Raw genomic sequence first — 9,243 nt, 5'->3', positions numbered from 1 at the left:
TGTGTTTACTTAGATTATGTTTTTGGAGGCAAAATATTTCTTTTAATTTCCCTCTAGGTGTAATGAATGTAATTTGCTTTGTGTTCTGTCTTGCGTGTTTCTCAGAAAAAAAAAAAAGATTTAGGAGATTGGAAATAGTATACAGGAAGATAAAACAAATGTTCTGGCATGCTAGGCCTATTCTGATAGGCAAAAGACTGAATATGTTGACTTAGATTTTAATTTTAATTTAATTTTAATTTTTTTTTTTTTACTTAGATTTTTAAAACTGTCTTAAGGTGGAAATGAGTGGTCCATTTCTGGTCTTGCTCTCAGTATTATTGACATTACAGTATTACTGATAGTGGGGTATGCTAAAGAGAAGTCAAATGGATTTCTTTTGAGTAAGGCAGTTTGGTAATACTGCATGCATCATCATCCCTTTTAGGCCCCAAGATGAGATCGGCCTTGGTAGAAGTTATCACTTAATTCTTGGCTTAGGTTCCTTGCCACCTTTAACCCCCTCCCTCCCACCAGAAATCTATAGCAATCATTAATGGATGAACCTATTAGATATTGTCATCATCTGAATCTAATTCATCCTCACATCATCACTACAAGTGAGAGAAGCAGATATTGTGTCTTCTGGTACGATGTAGTATGAGGCATATGATGCCTTCTGTAAAGTATTTTTGCCTCCTGAAAGTTGAAACCGAATATAATCAACCTTTAAGTGCTTTTCATCTGGGTTCTAGGAGAAAATTAAGTCCCCCTGCTCTAAGGAATTCACTGTATAAAAGAAAGTAACTTCTATTCACTTAGGATGATGCTATGAACCATACAAGGAAGAATTAAGAGAAGAGCCACTCAAGCCATTTTCTGTGTTTCTGGTTTAGATGAAGACAAAATGTAAAGAGAAAAGGAGGGAGGATTCCATTTATAGGAAATAGAAGGGGGAAAAATTATACTATGAGAAAGCAAAACTGGGAGGATGAGTCATTTGGAAGTAAACTGACAATTCCTTTAACAAATTAATGACTTTAATTTAAAAAATGGGAAGGTAGCTCTAGATGAAGACATACTTATAGAGATAACAACCACCAAATATAATGTATGGACCTTGTTTGGATCCTGATGTGAAGAAAACAATCTATCTTTGAAGCAATCAAGAGAACTTGAATAGAATCTAAGTTACTCATTTTGGTAGGTAAGATGGTATTATATAAGAAAATACCTATACAGTTATGGATACTGAAATATATAGAGATGAAATAAAACTGTGCTTGAGGTTTACTTTAAAATAATTCAACAAAGTGTGAGAGAGAGATGGAATAAGTGTAGCAAAAGTTTGTGACTAGTGAATCTAGATGATGGGTATGTTGGGGTCTCATTATGCAGCCAGCCTATTTTTGTGCATGTTTGAATTTTCTTAAAAACAATTTATTTTAGAAACCTTGGGCCTGAAATAACCTTGTTAGCATTTGTAAGTGTCCTCCTCACTCTCTCTGCCTTCCCCCCTAAATAATAAAAGGTTTAGGTATGAAAGTAGTATCCCTTAGTAGTGAGACTTCTAACATAGTACATATTATCTGCTATTATTAGAACCTAGAGGCTGCAACATTTTGTGGCCTTTCTATAAGAAGGAGTGATTAAAAATAGAAATTAGGTCCATTCCAGCAGGCCAGATATGTATGGAAGTTCCCTTAACATAGCTCAGATCCTAAATAATCAGATAGGCTCCTAGTCACCCAGTTTTATAATCTGTTGAATTCCCGGACATATAAAAGTTGTGAAGATCAGGAATGAAAGACCACGGAGAACATGAGAGTAAAATGACAAAAAAGCACGAAATGGTAATTGTAAATAGAGCTTTGAAATATTAGGGAGAGATGAGAGTAAGAGAATATTTATATAGCTCAACTCAGGGATAGGAAAAATCACTCATATTTCTTATCTTCCCTCTGAATAGAGCCTTCTAAAGATTGAAAAATTGCTCTTTGTTGTCAAAGCGCTTTCTTGCTCTGTCTTTAAAGGCCCTTCTACTCTGGGATAATTTGTACAGTGGCTAAGATCACAGTCACAGTTTAAATCCTGGTTCTACCACATACAAGCTGTGTGCCCTTAAGCAAATTACTTAAACTCTCTGTGCCTTAGTTTCATCATCTACAAAATGGGAATAATAATAGTACTTACTTCATAGACTTGTAAGATTGTAAGAATTCAGTGCAGTAGTGCACATATAATAGTATAGTGCCCGGCACATGTTAAGTTCAATTAGATGCAAGGTCTTTGTTTATACTGGCTCTTCATGGAATTCTGATGTTTCAGATATTTTAGCCAGGTACATATAGGAGCTAGGTACATATAGGAACATAGGACCCCTATTTGACCTTGTAATGCCTAAGAGAAAACGTTTCTATATGCCGAAGTCATTATGATATTTATGTTTGATTTGCATGTAGTTATTTGATTTTATTCATTGTTCCATCTTACACTGAGCTTTCATACCACTAAAACCAGACTTTTTTAAAATTGGAGAGGAGAATCAAGGAAAGAATATGCCTTGTTGCCAAGTGGTTGGGTGTGTCATTTAAATTGCAAATTAGCACACCTTCTTTATTACTCAACCAGAGGTGAGATGATGCCTACCTTTAAATCCTTCCTGCTCAGAACTGTAGATACTCTCATCTGACAGGATCCACCCACCTTATCAAGATTGGGTTATGATTCAGCTGGAGGAGGGACATGCCTTAACCCGCTCTCCTAAGTGGGCACTGTGGTTTTTTTCTAAGGCGTTCAGAGCAATTGCCATAGAGCAGACCAACTCATCTTTTTCTGTCATTAGTACTTTATGTCCAATACATAAACCTTGGCTGTCATACAGCTCTTCTAGGGTTCAAAGTCAGGAGGTCTTCTTTTGCATAAGATGAATTTGTTGTCTTTACTGTACCAGTCACTTGGGTCAGGCATAGAGCTTTGAAATATTAGGGACTGGGAGGGGATACTACACAGACACAAGGCAAAAAACAGAACTGAGACAAAGATAAGCAATGGAAATCAAGGGAAAAGAGTTTGAAGTAGAACAGGATTGGAGCATGAACCAACACAATAGGAATCAGTAGGTTAACTAGACATGGGTCTCTGAAAAATGCAGAACTGTTTGTTACTAGTTAGAGTGACAGTTAGTGGCCTACACTATAGTGTCTGTAGTAACAGCAAAGCTATTTAGTAAGGCATAGACTTACATATCGTGGCTCAGGCTGGAAAATATATTTGTGAAGTAATGTCATCTGACACAGGTAAACAGTGATACCTGAAAAAAAAAATAGTGATACCTGGAGACTTAAGTTAATGCTCTATTGCATATACATTTTCCTACCAATTCCATTTTCTAAACTCCTTACCTACCTCTTCCTCTTGACTATTGGCAATATGGAAATATATAGTCCCAGCTATTAATGAAACTTGATTTGACTCCAGAAGTAAAATGCAATTAGATCCATATAACTACATCCCTGACCTACCGAGGCCGTAGGAGATAGGGAGTTTGTTTAGGCTGTCATATAGTTCTGCTATATGACATATAGGAAGTAGGCTGTGATGCTAATTTCAACACTGATTGCTTTGAATTAATGAACCAGTTATGCTAGTCACCATGATTTGCCTCACGTTCCTGTGCTTGCTGGGAGCCCTTGCTCAGCTGAGCAGTTGGGACTGTAGATCTTGTTAGGTAGGATGATACCTACGCAGATTCACTGAGATTGGTTCCAAATAGGGTACTGACCCTACACAAATCTCCTAGGTTGAGTCTGGCCTCTCCTTGGGAGTCCAGGATGCTGGGTGCTGGCTAATAGCGTAAAGGTTAAGTCCCTTAGGATTAACAGACCTCTGGTCATTTGAAATGCCCTTCCTTTTCTCAGTCCTAAAATTCTATTTACTAGGCAAAGTCCCAGTACCACCTACTCTATGAAAAGTTATTTGATTTCTCTCCATTGGAAGCAATTACTCCTCCTGCCCAACCATAGTATACTACCTTTAACTCTATGTATAAACACATATGTTTTCTGCCTTAAATGATAATTATTTATATATGTTAAAAGATAATTTTTTTAAAAAAAGTAAATAATGATCGTCATGTAGATATTAAATGAGTGTATGTTGATTTTTTTTTTTTTTTTTAGTGTATGTTGATATTAAAATGAATGTGTGTTAAAGGCTTTATTACCCATGAGGGAATAAGCAGAAGTTATAAATAGTTCTAAGAATAAGTAAAAGAAAAAATACTCCTATGGGTGAAGGAATGTTGAACTGAAAGTTCAAATGAAGGCATAACTGATCTTTTTCATAGTTACTTATGATTTGCAGAATTGTAAATTAGATCAGCTATAGACTAAAACCAGATAACCTGGAGGGCAGTTATCTAGACAATGGGTAATTTTCTACTAAAGCCCAAAATGTTTTCTACCATTTCCTTTGTTTTGGTCAAGAATAGTCTCAAAGAAAGACTACTCTTGATCACAAACTAAGGTTGGCCCTGTTAGATTGTTGTTTTGTTTTGTTTTTTTAAGATTTTACTTATTTATTCATGAGACACACAGAGAGGCAGAGACATAGGCAGAGGGAGAAGCTGGCTCCCTGCGGGGAGCCCGATGCAGGACTCGATCCCAGGACTCTGGGACTCTGGGGTCATCCCTGAGCTAAAGGCAGATGCTCAACCGCTGAGCCACCCAGGAGCCCCGGTCCTGTTAGATTGTATCTGATTATTTATATAGGTGCAACAAGAGTGCTCATTTACCGTACAGTCTTTTTTTTTTTAATTTTTATTTATTTATGATCGTCACACAGAGAGAGAGAGGCAGAGACACAGGCAGAAGGAGAGGCAGAGACACAGGCAGAGGGAGAACCAGGCTCCATGCACCGGAAGCCTGACGTGGGATTCGATCCCGGGTCTCCAGGATCGCGCCCTGGGCCAAAGGCAGGCGCTAAACTGCTGCACCACCCAGGGATCCCTACCGTACAGTCTTTTTAAATTTGTCTTGCTGGAAGTTTCTCTAGGGAATTTCAGATTTTACTTTTAAAATCTTTGTTAATTAACTGGACTGTTTAATTCATCTGTTTTTAACCTGATTGGATTTTTTTGTTCTGAGGTTTGTGAGTATGTGTCTTTAACTTCATTTGGTGCAATAAATAGACAAGGACTTGGTAAGTCTTGAAGAACTGGACAAGGCAACACACAAAGTCCTGAAAGAAACCAATGAATTTTCTGTTTTGTTTTGGTTTTGTTTTTTTTTTTTTTTCTTGAGAGGCCTGGGAATATCCCCCTCTCTCTGGCTCATAAACTAAGACCCTGTCCAAGTTTATTGTTGAGAAGGGGAAAACAAGGTTTAGAAACAGTGCTCAGTAAATAGAAATGATTAGAACCTACCTTGGCATACAGTGAGCATATGGATGATATTGATTCTGGAGAAGGGAAGGCTTGGGATGGAGATGAGTTTCTCAAATGGTCTAGAATTAGGATTCTGTCCCTTGGAACTTCAGCCTGGGACTTGATTCTTGCATTTAGCGACCTGTTTGTCCTTCATGTATTCTACAAGGCATGCTGTAGTAACTAAGGGCCAGGGATCTGACGCCAGTACTCATGAGTTTCAGGGAGAAATTCTAGGGTGAAGGTATTGCTGGGCCAAAGGAGATATAAGAGAGGTTTTCAAGATGTGAGTCGTGCCTTGGGTGCCACAGACATCTAGGGGTAGCAGGGATATCTTCAGCCTTTATTGCGTGGCACTGGCTTGTTTGCTCAGACCTTTCAAAATCTTGCTAGGAAAACTTCCCTTGAAGACCTTCCAGTACCTGCCTGTGAAAAATAACATGAGTCTTTGAAGTCACATGCTCCCGATCTCTAAACCAAATTTCCAATGTTTATTTATCCAACCTGTTCTCCCTGTTTCATTCCTCTTGCTTCACAGTGTCACAATAAAAATGTATCCCCAATTGTGGACATAAGTGGGGAGGCACTCCTACACTTACCCCAGGGGCTAAGAGGGGATTTGATTTTACAAATGGACTGGTCCTTGGGGAGAGATGACACCTCATCTTCCTACCACCATCTCTGCCTGAACCAGGCACGCCAGTTCTCTGTGAGCCTGAATTTCCATGTGTGAGGAATGGGGAGACATTTTATCTCCCATCTAGTGGTGCAGAGGAAGGTGTGAGATGAGAACAAAGAACTTGGGATCTGAGGAACAGTTCTGCAGTCCTGCCTGACATTCACTTAACTTGCACAGCTCATCCTGCTGCGCCATCGCACCTCCTCAAAAGAAAAGATTTATATTTGCAAAGTAAACTTCTCATTTCTCCTGTCTCCTTTTCCTAGATTTAGCAAACTGAGACCTACCAGAAGGAAGTTGAAAGTTGGTGAAGAGCTGCTTTTTTTTTTTTAAACAAAACTTATAAAATAATTATGCAGGAAGTTGCAAAAGTAGTTCAGATAGGTCCTGTGTAGGCTCCACCCAGTTTCCCCCAATGGTTATATTTTATGTATCTATAGTATAATATCAAAACCAGAAAATTGACATTGGCACAATATGTATGTATAGTTTTACGTGTGCCCTTTCCACATGTTGATTCATGTAAATACTGCCACAATCAAGATCCAAAATGATTCCATCACCACAAAGATTTTGATTTCAGCTCTGGTCGTGATCTCAGAGTTGTAAGGTTAGGTCCTGCATTGGGCTCTGTGCTGAGCTTGGAACCTGCTTAGGATTCTCTCTCCCTCTCCCCACCCCCACCAAAAAAAAAAAAGACAAACCCCACAAACCATAAACCCTCCTGTTATATGCTGCCCAAAGGATAAAATCCCAATCCCGTAACAGACTTTTTAAGGCTCTTGAGTATTTAACAACCAGTAACGACAGGGGCACCCGGGTGGCTCAGTTGGTTAAGCGTCAGCCTTCAGCTCAGGTCCTGATCCCTCTGGTGCACGTGCACTCTGCTGCTCCTGTCCCCTCTTCTCTACTTGACAGTCACCGAGCTATACTTAACTCCAGTTCTGCTTCTTATATTACCCGCTGTGAAGCCTTTCAAGACTTTCCCAGTCAGTATCTGATCCCTTCTCGGTGTCACCATAGCAGAATGAACATAATTCTACAAGCTATTTCTTGCTTGAATTGATTTATTCTCCTGGAGCTCTTTGAGGTGGAATTAGGGCTCTCTGCATCTCTGTCCCATTCAGCCGTATGTTCTTTGAGGTTAGGGGTAGTACCTGTCCTATTTATCAATGTATCCCTAGCACAGAGTGCTGCACCTGGCAGATAGTTGCCACGTAACAAGCATTTATTAAATGAATAGATGAATGAATTGTTACTTTCAGATACTAGAACAACCAAAAAATTGTCCTCAGCTTGTATGACGAGGCTGCCTGAGGCTGCCTCACTTTTTTCATTACCATATCTTCTTTTTATTTCTGCCCACACCAACAAAATTACTTCAGGAGACTAGTAATCTAGCCACCTCCCCAGTCTGCTCCTTTCTTCCCTGCTCTCATTCCTCACATATATTCGCTACCATCACTGGCTGACCATTTGAGAGTCGGGCTGCCTCCTTGCTTGGCTGATAGTGGTCTTCAAAGCCCACTCGTTAGGCCAGTATGAACCATCCGTCCTGCCTTGAATAGAGTGAAGCCCTTACTTTTGACCAGTTGTATCAAGCCCAGGACTTTCTTTGTCTTTCCTTGAAATAAAATCTTTTGGGATACATAGTCACTTTGCTTATCTATCTTTTGATTGTGTTGGCTGGGAGAAATTTAGTGAAATGTCAGCATCTGTCACATTTGAGATAATAATAGCTCCTTTCGTTCTTTCCGGCATTTTCCTCTACCCATGCATCCATCCTTGTCAACCCCAAATTATTCAACATGTGTTGTCATGATGCTTACAATAACGTCAGTGAGTAAAGTCATACATACGTAAGATACCAACATTCATGCACATTCACACACATACATGTCTACGCACATAGGATATTGAGGATATATAGGTTAAACCTATTCAGCTATACTCACTGGTACTTTTTAAGGACTCTGATCTTGAACCTATATTTTTTTATGATTTATAATGGCCATTGGTGTCTATCCATTGTAGTCGGTATCTCATGCACATATGATTGCTCCACTTACCAAACCTGCTTTATATGGCCAGGTGCTTTTTTTTTTTTTTTTTTTTTTTGATTTATTTATTTATTGTAGAGAAAGAGAGCACAAGAGGGAGGGGCAGAAGGAGAGGGAGAGAGACTCTCAAGCTGACTCCATGCCCAGTGCTGAGCCCAACGGAGGGGTTTGGGTAGGGGGACAGGGCTGGATCTCATGACCCCGAGATCATGACCTGAGCCAAAACCAAGAGTTGGACACTTAACTGACTGTGCCACCCAGGCCCCCTCGGTTTTTTTTTTTTTTTTTTTAAGAGAAGGTTGGGAGAGGGGCAGAGAGAGAGAAAGAGAGAGAAAATCTTAAGCAAGCTTCACAACCAGCATGGAGCTCAACTTGGGGCTCCCTTCTCACAACCTCACAATGATGACCTGAGCCGAAATCAAGAGTCAGACACTTAACCAACTGAGCCACGCAGGTGCCCCTGGCCAGGCACTTTTTGTATGCAGAATTTTTTATTCTTATAGCCACCCTGCAAGGGCAGATATTATTATGTATGTTAGAGGTTCAGAGAAGTAGTAGTGTTTGGGTCAGGATGGGCTCTGCCTCAAAGCTCGTGTTCTTTTCACTACAACACTTGGCATCTTAATTTAAAAAGCCTAATATGAAATTGAATCTTTAAAAGGTCAAAGAGTCTCTATCTCCCCTAATATCCCAACCTCTACTCCATTAATCAAGGGTCTGGGTCTTGATTCTATCACAAAAAAACATGCCATTCTCTATTTGGTAAGTCAGAAGTGGGAGGAGGGAGAGGTGTTCAGAGAATCTGGCTTGTGTGTGTGCAGGGATTTTGGACTACTGTTGACTCATAGCTTATTCTCATGACACTTGTTCTCATTAGGCCTTCTCAAGCCTTTGGTCCCTCGATCCCTTGGAAAAAAGTAGGGAGGATACTGTTACCATATCTAAAAGGACCTATACAGATCACTGGCTACCCAGAAAGTCTTGTGGGTGATCAGTAAACCAGTAGGAACTAGGAACTCCTACCCAGCAGTAGGAGCTGGCATTTGATGGGCAAGAGGCCCATTAACTGCCAGCTTCTGTCCTACGGGTGTCTGATACTC

The sequence above is a fragment of the Canis lupus genome, chromosome 5 (assembly GCF_003254725.2).
Source record: "Canis lupus dingo isolate Sandy chromosome 5, ASM325472v2, whole genome shotgun sequence".
Lineage (NCBI taxonomy): Eukaryota > Metazoa > Chordata > Mammalia > Carnivora > Canidae > Canis > Canis lupus.
This window is presented reverse-complemented; position numbering follows the sequence as displayed.